At 42.0% G+C, this 12,954-nt stretch overlaps 1 long non-coding RNA gene across 1 annotated transcript in view; it reads right to left on the minus strand.

Annotated features, from left to right (window-relative positions):
- Nucleotides 1-1,258: 1,258 nt before the first annotated feature.
- Nucleotides 1,259-12,954, minus strand: part of LOC143818168 (uncharacterized) — a 66,314-nt gene continuing 54,618 nt past the window's right edge. Inside the window, exon 4 of the long non-coding RNA XR_013224357.1 lies at nt 1,259-2,035. This is a non-coding gene — a long non-coding RNA (uncharacterized LOC143818168). The remainder of the gene's footprint in view (nt 2,036-12,954) is intronic.

Here is a 12,954-nt window from a genome sequence, read left to right on the forward strand (position 1 = left end):
CTTGCCCATTCTTCCTTGGCAAACAGCTCAAGCTCAGTGAGGTTTGATGGAGATCGTTTGTGAACAGCAGTTTTCAGCTCTTTCCACAGATTCTCGATTGGATTGAGGTCTGGACTTTGTTTAGGCCATTCTAACACCTGGATACGTTTATTTGTGAACCATTCAATTGTAGATTTTGCTTTATGTTTGGTGTCATTGTCTTGTTGGAAGACAAATCTCCGTCCCAGTCTCAGGTCTTTTGCAGACTCCAACAGGTTTCCTTCAAGAATGGTCCTGTATTTGGCTCCATCCATCTTCCCATCAATTTTAACCATCTTCCTTGTCCCTGCTGAAGAAAAGCAGGCCCAAACCATGATGCTGCCACCAACATGTTTGACAGTGGGGATGGTGTGTTCAGGGTGATGAGCTGTGTTGCCTTTACGCCAAACATATCGTTTGGCATAGTTGCCAAAAAGTTTGATTTTGATTTCATCTGACCAGAGCACCTTCTTCCAAATGTTTGGTATGTTTTCCAGGTGGCTTGTTGCAAACTGTAAATGACACTTTTTATGCATATCTTTGAGAAATGGCTTTCTTCTTGCCACTCTTCCATAAAGGCCAGATTTGTGCAGTGTACAACTGATTGTTGTCCTATGGACAGATTGTCCCACCTCAGCTGTAGATCTCTGCAGTTCATCCAGAATGATCATGACCCTCTTGGATGCATCTCTGATCAGTCTTTTCCTTGTTTGAGATGAAAGTTTAGAGGGACAGCCGGGTCTTGGTAGATTTGCAGTGGTAGGATACTCCTTCCATTTCAATATGATTGCTTGCACAGTGCTCCTTGGGATGTTTAAAGTTTTGGAAATCATTTTGTATCCAAATCCAGCTTTAAACTTCTCCACAACAGTATCACGAACCTGCCTGTTGTGTTCCTTGGTCTTCATGATGCTCTCTGTGCTTCAAACAGAACCCTGAGACTATCACAGAGCAGGTGCTTTTATACGGAGACCTGATTACACACAGGTGGATTATATTTATCATGATTAGGTATTTAGGACAACATTGGATCATTCAGAGATCCACAATGAACTTCTGGAGTGAGTTTGCTGCACTGAAAGTAAAGGGCCTGAATAATATTGCACGGCCCACTTTTCAGTTTTTGAATTTCCACTAAAATTTAAAATAACCAATAAATTTCGTTCAGCTTCACAATTGTGTTCCACTTGTTGTTGATTCTTCACCAAAAAGTTACATTTGGTATCTTTATGTTTGAAGCATATGTGGGAAAAGGTTGAAAAGTTCCAGGGAGCTGAATACTTTTGCAAGGCACTGTATATAAATGTATTAAAGTGAATAAACAATAAATATCCAATCCATGATTATACCATAATAAAAAAATTATTTACAGATCACTTGTGCAGATGTATTATTGACGTGTATATGAATGAACCCTTATATCTTATTATTAGAAAGTGACGCATGCAAAGTGATATATTGCTGAAAAAGTGTGAGTGCACCATATTGAAGTCGTTTAGTGTTAACGGACAATATCATAGTAAAAAATATAAAACTGAAAATGTATACATAAAATTTGCATTTACTATGAGGAATTGTAAAATACATGTAGAAATAAAGTACAGAAAGGTAAATCTAGGACTACAATACGACAAACTGCTAAAGCAGGGGAAAACGTTGCAAAAATAAAAAAAACAATACCTGAAATTAGATAAATGAAGATATAAATAAAAGGGGGAATCATTAAATGCAACAAATGTAAAGGTAAATGATAAAAAAGCAAAAAAACTAAAAAAACAGGCTGTAATATAGTCCATCTTAATATCCTGGCGAGACGTATAATACCAGTCAAGATATCACATTTTATGGTGCTCTGCAATCCCATTGCTTCCATATTGTTGATGAAGGATCTCAATGTCCAGAGTAGAAACCAAAGATGTCCCTTGTTTCATATGATCCCACAATGTTATCTGAATATTTTATTAGACTTGAAGAAAAAGTTGCCGGGGGAAGTACACACCAGTAAAATGCACGAGATCTATATGAAAGGAGGTCATGATTAAAACATGTTTACAAACAACACTATATATATATATATATATATATATATATATATATATATATATATATATATATATATATATATATATATATTAAAAAGGCCCAAAGGTGATCGGCCATCTGAACGCACTATATATCTGCAACTTTGACAGATCCCTTATACTGTGCTATTTGGTCCCTTACATGAACTGTTTTTGCTAGGATTATATTTATATACTGTAAGTTGAAGCACTTATATACTATATATTTATTATATACTTTTATTAGGATTTTTCCCCATTCTGGGCACTCTGTCTTTTAATCTATGTGTGCAGACTGGGAGTATTTTTGTCACATTTTTTCGGCGCACATTTGTGACAAAACCTGATGACAACAAAGTGAATGAGAAACCTGAAGTGTCATGCACACGTTAAGTATTTTTGACTTGTAGAGTTGATGCAGAAAATAATCAGCATGTCAATTCTCTGTGCATTTTTGCCCTGTGCTTTTCACCATTGATTCACTCAAAGCAACCAAAAACACAGGGCAAAAAAGCATCAAAAATTTGCTTTTTTTTGTAGCCGTTTTTCCTGCCCAGAGATGCAGAAATGGTGCAGAAATATTTCTCAACATGTGCACATACACTTATTGGTATTATGTTGCTCACCCATAGACTATTCCATAGTTTGGAGAGCATTTCCTTGGTACTGTTGAAACCAGAATTTTACATACAGTAAAGACCAAAAGTTTGGACACACCTTCTCATTTAAAGATTTTTCTGTATTTTCATGACTATGAAAATTGTAAATTCACACTGAAGGCATCAAAACTATGAATTAACACATGTGGAATTATATACTGTGATGCAGCGGTATGACCATACACAGTGAAACGGCAGTGACCCAAACAAAGTTCAAACAAAATGTTCTTTTATTGTGTTACTTCACACAGTCAATATAGTATACGGCTTCTTCATACAGTCCATTAATAATGCATGGCTATATAACGCAGTCAATACACAGGCCGAACTTCCCTTTGTCCAGTTTCCCTGGGTGACCGCACGCCGATAACAAGTCTCTGTACTCACTCAGCGCACTGCACTATTTATCCTCTGGAGTGCAGCCAGCTACACATAAGACAGCCCAAGACGCAGGGTGTCAGTCTCTGGTTCCATTAGCCTCTGTGCTGCTCCACACAGAGAGAGCTCTGCAGACAACTGCCCTGTCTGCTTCCAAGAACACACTGACACACCTCCCCCACTACTACACGGCTTTTTAATCAGTCACTGCTTCATTATTCTAGTTACAGCCACACCTGTGTCTGTAATACGGCCTCATGGCCTCACTACGTTTCCATGCACATTCTGCAGAGCACATACAGCGCCCCCTAGCTGTAACAGGGGTCACTGCCTCACAATACTTAACAAAAAAGTATGAAACAATTGAAAATATGTCTTATATTCTAAGTTCTTCAAAGTAGCCACCTTTGCTTTGATGACTGCTTTGCACACTCTTGGTTCCCAGAGATGCTTAGCACTTGTTGGCCCTTTTGCCTTCACTCTGTGGTCCAGCTCATCCCAAACCATCTCGATTGGATTCAGGTCTGGTGACTGTGGAGGCCAGGTCATCTGGAGTAGCACCGTATCACTCTCCTTCTTGGTCAAATAGCCCTTACACAGCCTGGAGGTGTGTTTGGGGTCATTGTCCTGTTGAAATATAAATGATGGTCCAACTAAATGCAAACCGGATGGAATAGGATGCTGCTGCAAGATGCTGTGGTAGCCATGCTGGTTCAGTGTGCCTTCAATTTTGAAGAAATCCCCAACAGTGTCACCAGCAAAGCACCATCACACCACCTCCATGCTTCACGGTGGGAACCAGGCATGTAGAGTCCATCCATTCACCTTTTCTGCGTCGCACAAAGACATGGTGGTTGGAACCAAAGATCTCAAATTTGGACTCATCAGACCAAATCACAGATTTCCACTGGTCTAATGTCCATTCCTTGTGTTCTTTAGCCCAAACAAGTCTCTTCTGCTTGTTGCCTGTTTTTAACAGTGGTTTCCTAGCAGCTATTTTACCATGGAGGCCTGCTGCACAAAGTCTCCTCTTAACAGTTGTTGTAGAGATGTGTCTGCTGCTAGAACTCTGTGTGGCATTGACCTGGTCTCTAATCTGAGCTGTTGTTAAGCTGCGAATTCTGAGGCTGGTGACGGATAAACTTGGCCTCAGAAGCAGAGGTGACTCTTGGTCTTCCTTTCCTAGGGCGGTCCTCATGTGAGCCAGTTTCTTCGTAGTGCTTGATGGTTTTTTCAACTGCACTTGGGGACACTTACAAAGTTTTCCCAATTTTTTTTTGGGGGGGCGTGGCTATGTTGTGGAGCAGAAAGGACGTGCCGGGCTGGAGCTCTTAGAATCCTGAACAAATCCCAGCAACTGTACCTACTCAAGTGAGACTCCACGGGTGTCGCTGAGCTCCCCTGGGTACCTGGAGGCGTCTAGCTCTTTAGGAGGTCCGAAACGCGGCTCCGGTCGGGCGACGTCTGGGGAAACAGGTGGAGGATGGCGTCTGAAGGAGACGGCGGCCATTTTCCCTGCCGCGTGCCCTGACAGTGAAGGACACGGGGCGAGGTGGGAAGAGCTGGCCGGTTGGCGTGTGTAGCTCCTGGAGGTACGATAGGGGGATTGTGCACTGTATGAGCCCTGAGAGACGGGCCCCGTGCTCCCCACTCATTAACTACATAAAACGCCACATGGCCCCTAATACTTGCAGCGGGACTGGTACCTCTCCCTCTGCTCCTGCTAAGTAGACTGGGGCTGAATCAACCGGTGATCCAGTTTAACACTAGCTACGCTGGGACCGCTGTAACCCTTTATTAAGCTGCCAAGAGGAAGAGACTGCAGTGAATACAGCTTTATAAGAAGTTGTGCACATTGCATTTTGTGCTGGGCTCTATTGACTATTAATCTGATTATCCTGACTACTCCCCCGATCCCCTGGGGCCATAACAGCGAAGGTACCTTCACACATAACGATTTCGTTAACGATATCGTTGCAACATCACGCTTTTTTGTGACGTAGCAACGATCCCGCTAACGATCTCGTTATGTGTGACAGCGACCAACGATCAGGCCCCTGCTGGGAGTTCGTTGGTCGTAGGGAATGATCAGGACTTTTTTTGGTCGCTGATCACCCGCTGTCATCGCTGGATCGGCGTGTGTGACGCCGATCTAGCGATGTGTTCACTTGTAACCAGGGTAAACATCGGGTTACTAAGCACAGGGCCACGCTTAGTAACCCGATATTTTCCCTGGTTACCATTGTAAAAGTTAAAAAAAAAAACACCACATACTCACATTCCGATGTCTGTCACGTCCCCTGCCGTCAGCTTCCCGCACTGACTGTCAGTGCCAGCCGTAAAGAAGAGCACAGCGGTGATGTCACCGCTGTGCTCTGCTTTACGGCAATATTGCCTTGTGCAGGCGTGTACTCCGGAGGACAGAGAATGAACTTCAATCCGATATTGCGGCCAGCATGCAGCCAGCGGGTAAGGAAAGGGTAAATCAAACACCCGAAAACCCCGCCCATATGACCCAAAACGGGTCCCGCCAAATTCAGGTGACAGGTTCTTTTTAATAGCACAATATAGTGCTTTAATAATGGAGAATAGATGGGCCATGGCCTCGCTGGACGCGGCCAAGGCATTTGATTCTCTTGAATGGCCTTTTCTATTTGCATGTTTACAGAGATATCAATTTGGCCCTAAATTTCAGAAATGGATTGGCGCAATATATATGAAACCAAAAGCCCGAATAATTATTAATAACGCTTTATCTGAAACATTCTCCTTGGAAAGGGGAACCCGCCAGGGATGCCCTCTCTCCCCGGCCCTCTTTGCTCTTGCGATAGAAGCACTAGCAATACGGATGAGATCCACTCCAGCTATTAGGGGGATTAAAATAGCGGACCATACAGATATTATTGGTTTATACGCGGATGACATGGTAATATTTATGGATGAAGTTAAGGAGACCTTACCACATGTGATCACCATTGTAGAGGGATTTGGTAAACACTCGGGATTATACATTAACTGGGATAAGTCTGCCTTAATGCCTCTTTCCCATGACTCAACAGATCACCTTGAAACGTTATCCCCACTACCGGTCGTGTCTAAATTTAAATACCTAGGAATAATTGTACCAAAATGCAGCAGACTTGATCTACAACTTAATATTCTCCCGTTGCTCGATCTAGTCAAACACAAATTTGCTATATGGAGTAAATTGCCACTGTGTTTCTGTAGTGCAGTACCGGTCCCTAGATCATTTTTTTCAAGTTTAAACTCACTAGCTTCGTCCTTTATATGGGGGAAGGCTAGACCAAAACTTAAAATTGTCTATCTTGCATAGGTCTAAATTAATGGGGGGAGCGGCGCTACCATATTTTTTTCTGTATTATTTGACTGGACAACTTAGAACTTTGAGACAGTGGATGCCTGTGGGCTGTTTGCCAAACTCAGAGAGTCATCTAGCTCATGCCGCAAAGATTGATTGCCCATTGGGCTTTCTGGAAATAAATAGGCCTAGTACCCCTAGACTATTACCATTACTCCGGTTGGCGAGATTGATTTGGAAGCAGGTAAAAAAGGTAATTCACTTTGATGGTATTATAGCCGAAATACCTCTATGGGATAATGAATATTTCCCGGGGCTACTGAATCACCCATCTGCTCAATTCTGGATATCACATGGTGTCTTGTCGGTTAATGATCTTTATGAACAAGGAACCTTAATGTCTTTTGAACAATTGCAACTTAGGTATGATATCCCAAGGCCACAATTCTTTCGATATTTGCAGCTCAGATCAGCGATTCAATCACATATGCGTAGTATGAACATGATGCAAATAATATCCTTTCCACTGATAGGGATACTTAAATCACAGGAACCCCGTGGTCTGCACTATACACATATGCTATCCGTGGGCGCTGATTCTGCTCTATTGCCAGTTAGAGAAAAGTGGAAACTCCTGATACCTGATCTTCAGAATGAGGATTGGGAGATGGCTCTTGAGTCCCCAACTATCCCTTCAGCGAACAATAAAATGATACAAATGTATATAATACATCAATCATATTTAACCCCATTACGAATATTCAAAATTGGGTGGTCTCAATCCTCAGAATGCATCAGATGCCATACAGGGGAGGCAGATTTTATACACATGGTATGGGGATGTCCAGTTATTCTCTCTTTTTGGAAAGAGGTAACTTCACTATTGACCTCTCTTGTACATGTTCCTGTCCCTCTAAATCCATTAGTGTGTTTATTTGGGGTACTAGAAGGAGAGCTGTGGGGACACCATATTCAAATCCTGTTGAGAGAGACACTTTTCTTGGCAAGGAAACTGATAGCCTTACGCTGGATGGGTAATACGCATCCATCTCTCAGGACCTGGATTGAGCTGGTAAATTCAATCATACCATACGAACAAACTTTATACCAGAATAGGGGCTGCTTAGGAAAATTTAATAAAATCTGGGATGTATGGAAATCGTCGTACCTTACTATATCCTTACGTAGCTGATGGCCTAGCTCCAATATGATAGAGCTCACGGCAAAATATGCATTGTTCATGCTGTACTTCAATATTACTTTATTAATGTGATGGGGATTGTTTTGGCAGTAAAATAGTTTTAGGGTTTTAAGTACTTTAGACATACTGTAATACTTTGAGTTTATATGAACCAATCTATCCTTTGAGATTTGCATATGAGTGTATCCGTGCGGACTTGGATATATGTAAAACATGTATGTCTATTTGTTCTTTCTTTTGTTGTTGTTTAATAAACGAATTTAAAAAAAAAAAAGTTTTCCCAATTTTTTGGACTGACTGACCTTCATTTCTTAAAGTAATGATGGCCACTCGTTTTTCTTTACTAAGCTGCTTTTTTCTTGCCATAATATAAATTCTAACAGTCTGTTCAGTAGGACTATCAGCTGTGTATCCACCAGACTTCTGCATAACACAACTGGTGGTCCCAACCTCATTTATAAGGCAAGAAATCCCACTTATTAAACCTGGCATAATTTGTTGTTTCACACTTTTTTGTTAAGTATATAATTCCACACGTGTTCATTCATAGTTTTGATGCCTTCAGTGTGAATGTACAATTTTCATAGTCATAAAAAAAAAACAGAAAAATCTTTAAATGAGAAGGTGTGTCCAAACTTTTGGTCTGTACTGTATATAGACACACTGTACTAAGGAAATCCTCACCTTTGGATGCTGTATCCTGCTGCAAGGTGGATCTTGACATGGAGAGCTTCTATGCTAATCTGGATTTACAATTGAAATTGGCTATTGCCTTTGTTTTTGCTTGTCAAGAAGAAAGAAGACAAAGACTGATAAGACGTCGTCGCTACTGGCAGCATCCCATCCTTGAACTCCGAGAAAGCCGTGGAGCCTACCACTCGTTATACACCGAACTGCATGCAAACCCTCAGAAGTTTTTTTGACTACACGAGGATTTCTGAACGGAGTTTCAATGACTTGCTGCAACATGTCCATGGATCCATTACCAAGCATGACACACCATTCCGTAGAGCAATTCCTGCTGAGGAACGTCTGTTGGTGACCCTGAGGTACGCAATTGTGAAAAACAAACACATGTTCATAGTATTATTGTTAGAAAACCCATATATTAATTTCTTTATTTCCATTTTCTGTTTGGCAGATTCCTGGCTACTGGAGAGACCTTATCACCTCTCCATTTCCAGTTCCGGATTGGAGTGTCCACCCTTTCTGGGATTGTTGGAGACACTTGCAGGGCTTTATGTGACATTCTGCATCAAGAATTCCTCCCCCAACCCAAAACTCAACTCTGGCTTTAACCCCTTCATGACCCAGCCTATTTTGGCCTTAATGACCTTGCCGTTTTTTGCAATTCTGACCAGTGTCCCTTTATGAGGTAATAACTCAGGAATGCTTCAACGGATCCTTGCGGTTCTGAGATTGTTTTTTCGTGACATATTGGGCTTCATGTTAGTGGTAAATTTAGGTCGATAATTTCTGAGTTTATTTGTGAAAAAAATGGAAATTTGGCGAAAATTTTGAAAATTTTGCAATTTTCACATTTTTAATTTTTATTCTGTTAAACCAGAGAGTTATGTGACACAAAATAGTTAATAAATAACATTTCCCACATGTCTACTTTACATCAGCACAATTTTGGAAACAAATTTTTTTTTTGCTAGGAAGTTATAAGGGTTAAAATTTGACCAGTGATTTCTCATTTTTACAACAAAATTTACAAAACCATTTTTTTTAGGGACCACCTCACATTTGAAGTCAGTTTGAGGGTTCTATATGGCTGAAAATACCCCAAAGTGGCACCATTCTAAAAACTGTACCCCTCAAGGTGCTCAAAACCACATTCAAGAAGTTTATTAACCCTTCAGGTGTTTCACAGCAGCAGAAGCAACATGGAAGTAAAAAATGAACATTTAACTTTTTAGTCACAAAAATGATCTTTTAGCAACAATTTTTTTATTTTCCCAGCGGTAAAAGGAGAAACTGGACCACGGACGTTGTTGTCCAATTTGTCCTGAGTACGCTGATACCTCATATGTGGGGGTAAACCACTGTTTGGGAGAACGGCAGGGCTCGGAAGGGAAGGAGCGCCATTTGACTTTTTGAATGAAAAATTGGCTCCAATTTTTAGCGGACACCATGTCACGTTTGGAGAGCCCCCGTGTGCCTAAACATTGGAGCTCCCCCACAAGTGACCCCATTTTGGAAACTAGACCCCCCAAGGAACTTATCTAGAAGCATAGTGAGCACTTTAAACCCCCAGGTGCTTCACAAATTGATCCGTAAAAATGAAAAAGTACTTTTTTTTCACAAAAAAATTATTTTAGCCTCAATTTTTTCATTTTCACATGGGCAACAGGATAAAATGGATCCTAAATTTTGTTGGGCAATTTCTCCTGAGTACACCAATACCTCACATGTGGGGGTAAACCACTGTTTGGGCACATGGTAAGGCTCGGAAGGGAAGGAGCGCCATTTGACTTTTTGAATGAAAAATTATCTCCATCGTTAGCGGACACCATGTCGCGTTTGGAAAGCCCCTGTGTGCCTAAACATTGGAGCTCCTCCACAAGTGACCCCATTTTGGAAACTAGACCCCCCCAAGGAACTCATCTAGAGGCATAGTGAGCACTTTAAACCCCCAGGTGCTTCACAAATTGATCCGCAAATATGAAAAAGTACTTTTTTTTCACACAAAATTTCTTTTAGCCTCAATTCTTTCATTTTCACATGGGCAACAGGATAAAATGGATCCTAAAATTTGTTGGGCAATTTCTCCTGAGTATGCCGATACCTCATATGTGGGGGTAAACCACTGTTTGGGTGCACGGCAAGGCTCGGAAGGGGAGGCGTGCCATTTGACTTTTTGAATGGAAAATTAGCTCCAATCGTTAGCGGACACCATGTCGCGTTTGGAGAGCCCCTGTGTGCCTAAACATTGGAGCTCCCCTACAAGTGACCACATTTTGGAAACTAGACCCCCCAAGGAACTTATCTAGATGCATAGTGAGCACTTATAACCCCCAGGTGCTTCACAGAAGTTTATAACGCAGAGCCGTGAAAATAAAAAAATAATTTTTCTTTCCTCAAAAATGATTTTTAGCCCAGAATTTTTTATTTTCCCAAGGGTAATAGGAGAAATTGGATCCCAAATGTTGTTGTCCAGTTTGTCCTGAGTACGATGATACCCCATATGTGGGGGTAAACCACTGTTTGGGCGCACGGCAGGGCTCGGAAGGGAAGGCACGCCATTTGGCTTTTTGAATGGAAAATTAGCTCCAATCATTAGCGGACACCATGTCGCGTTTGGAGAGCCCCAGTGTGCCTAAACATTGGAGCTCCCACACAAGTGACCCCATTTTGGAAACTAGACCTCCCAAGGAACTAATCTAGATGTGTGGTGAGCACTTTGAACCCCCAAGTGCTTCACAGAAGTTTATAACGCAGAGCCGTGAAAATAAAAAATGTGTTTCCTTTCCTCAAAAATATTTTTTTAGCCCAGAATTTTTTTATTTTTGCAAGAGTAACAGGAGAAATTGGACCCCAAAAGTTGTTGTCCAGTTTCTCCTGAGTACGCTGATACCCCATATGTGGGGGTAAACCACTGTTTTGGCACACGTCGGGGTTCGGAAGGGAAGTAGTGACGTTTTGAAATGCAGACTTTGATGGAATGCTCTGCGGGCATCAGGTTGCGTTTGCAGAGCCCCTGATGTGCCTAAACAGTAGGAACTCCCCACAAGTGACTCCATTTTGGAAACTAGACCCCCAAGGGAACTTATCTAGATGTGTGGTGAGCACTTTGAACCCCCAAGTGCTTCACAGAAGTTTATAACGCAGAGCCGTGAAAATAATAAATGTGTTTCCTTTCCTCAAAAATATTTTTTTAGCCCAGAATTTTTTATTTTTTGCAAGAGTAACAGGAGAAATTGGACCCCAAAAGTTGTTGTCCAGTTTCTCCTGAGTACGCTGATACCCCATATGTGGGGGTAAACCACTGTTTGGGCACATGCCGGGGCTCGGAAGGGAAGTAGTGACGTTTTGGAATGCAGACTTTGATGGAATGGTCTGCGGGCATCATGTTACGTTTGCAGAGCCACTGATATGCCTAAACAGTAGAAACCCCCCACAAGTGACCCCATTTTGGAAACTAGACCCCCCAAGGAACTTATCTAGATGTGTGGTGAGCACGTTCAACCCCCAAGTGCTTCACAGAAGTTTACAACGCAGAGCTGTGAAAATAAAAAATCATTTTTCTTTCCTCAAAAAAGATGTTTTAGCAAGCAATTTTTTATTTTCACAAGGGTAACAGGAGAATTTGGACCCCAATATTTGTTGCCCAGTTTGTTGTGAGTACGCTGATACCCCATATGTGGGGGTAAACCACTGTTTGGGCGCACGTCAGGGCTCGGAAGGGAAGTAGTGACATTTGAAATGCAGACTTTGATGGAATGGTCTGCGGGCGTCACATTGCATTTGCAGAGCCCCTGATGTGCCTAAACAGTAGAAACCCCCCACAAGTGACCCCATTTTGGAAACTAGACCCCCCAAGGAACTTATCTAGATGTGTGGTGAGCACGTTCAACCCCCAAGTGCTTCACAGAAGTTTACAACGCAGAGCCGTGAAAATAAAAAATCATTTTTCTTTCCTCAAAAAAGATGTTTTAGCAAGCAATTTTTTATTTTCACAAGGGTAACAGGAGAATTTGGACCCCAATATTTGTTGCCCAGTTTGTTGTGAGTACGCTGATACCCCACATGTGGGGGTAAACCACTGTTTGGGCGCACGTCAGGGCTCGGAAGGGAAGTAGTGACATTTGAAATGCAGACTTTGATGGAATGGTCTGCGGGCGTCACATTGCATTTGCAGAGCCCCTGATGTGCCTAAACAGTAGAAACACCCCACAAGTGACCCCATTTTGGAAACTAGACCCCCGAGGGAACTTATCTAGATGTGTGGTGAGCACTTTCAACCCCCAAGTGCTTCACAGAAGTTTATAACGCAGAGCCGTGAAAATAAAAAATAATTGTTCTTTCCTCAAAAATTATGTTTTAGCAAGTAATTTTTTATTTTTGCAAGGGTAACAGGAGAAATTGGACCCCAACAGTTGTTGCCCAGTTTGTCCTGAGTACGCTGGTACCCCAAATGTGGGGGTAAACCACTGTTTGGGCGCACGTCGGGGCTTGGAAGGGCGGGAGCACCATTTGACTTTTTGAACGCAAGATTGGCTGGAATCAATGGTGGCGCCATGTTGCGTTTGGAGACCCCTGATGTGCCTAAACAGTGGAAACCCCTCAATTCTAACTTCAACACTAACCCCAACA

Source organism: Ranitomeya variabilis, chromosome 3, assembly GCF_051348905.1.
Source record: "Ranitomeya variabilis isolate aRanVar5 chromosome 3, aRanVar5.hap1, whole genome shotgun sequence".
NCBI lineage: Eukaryota > Metazoa > Chordata > Amphibia > Anura > Dendrobatidae > Ranitomeya > Ranitomeya variabilis.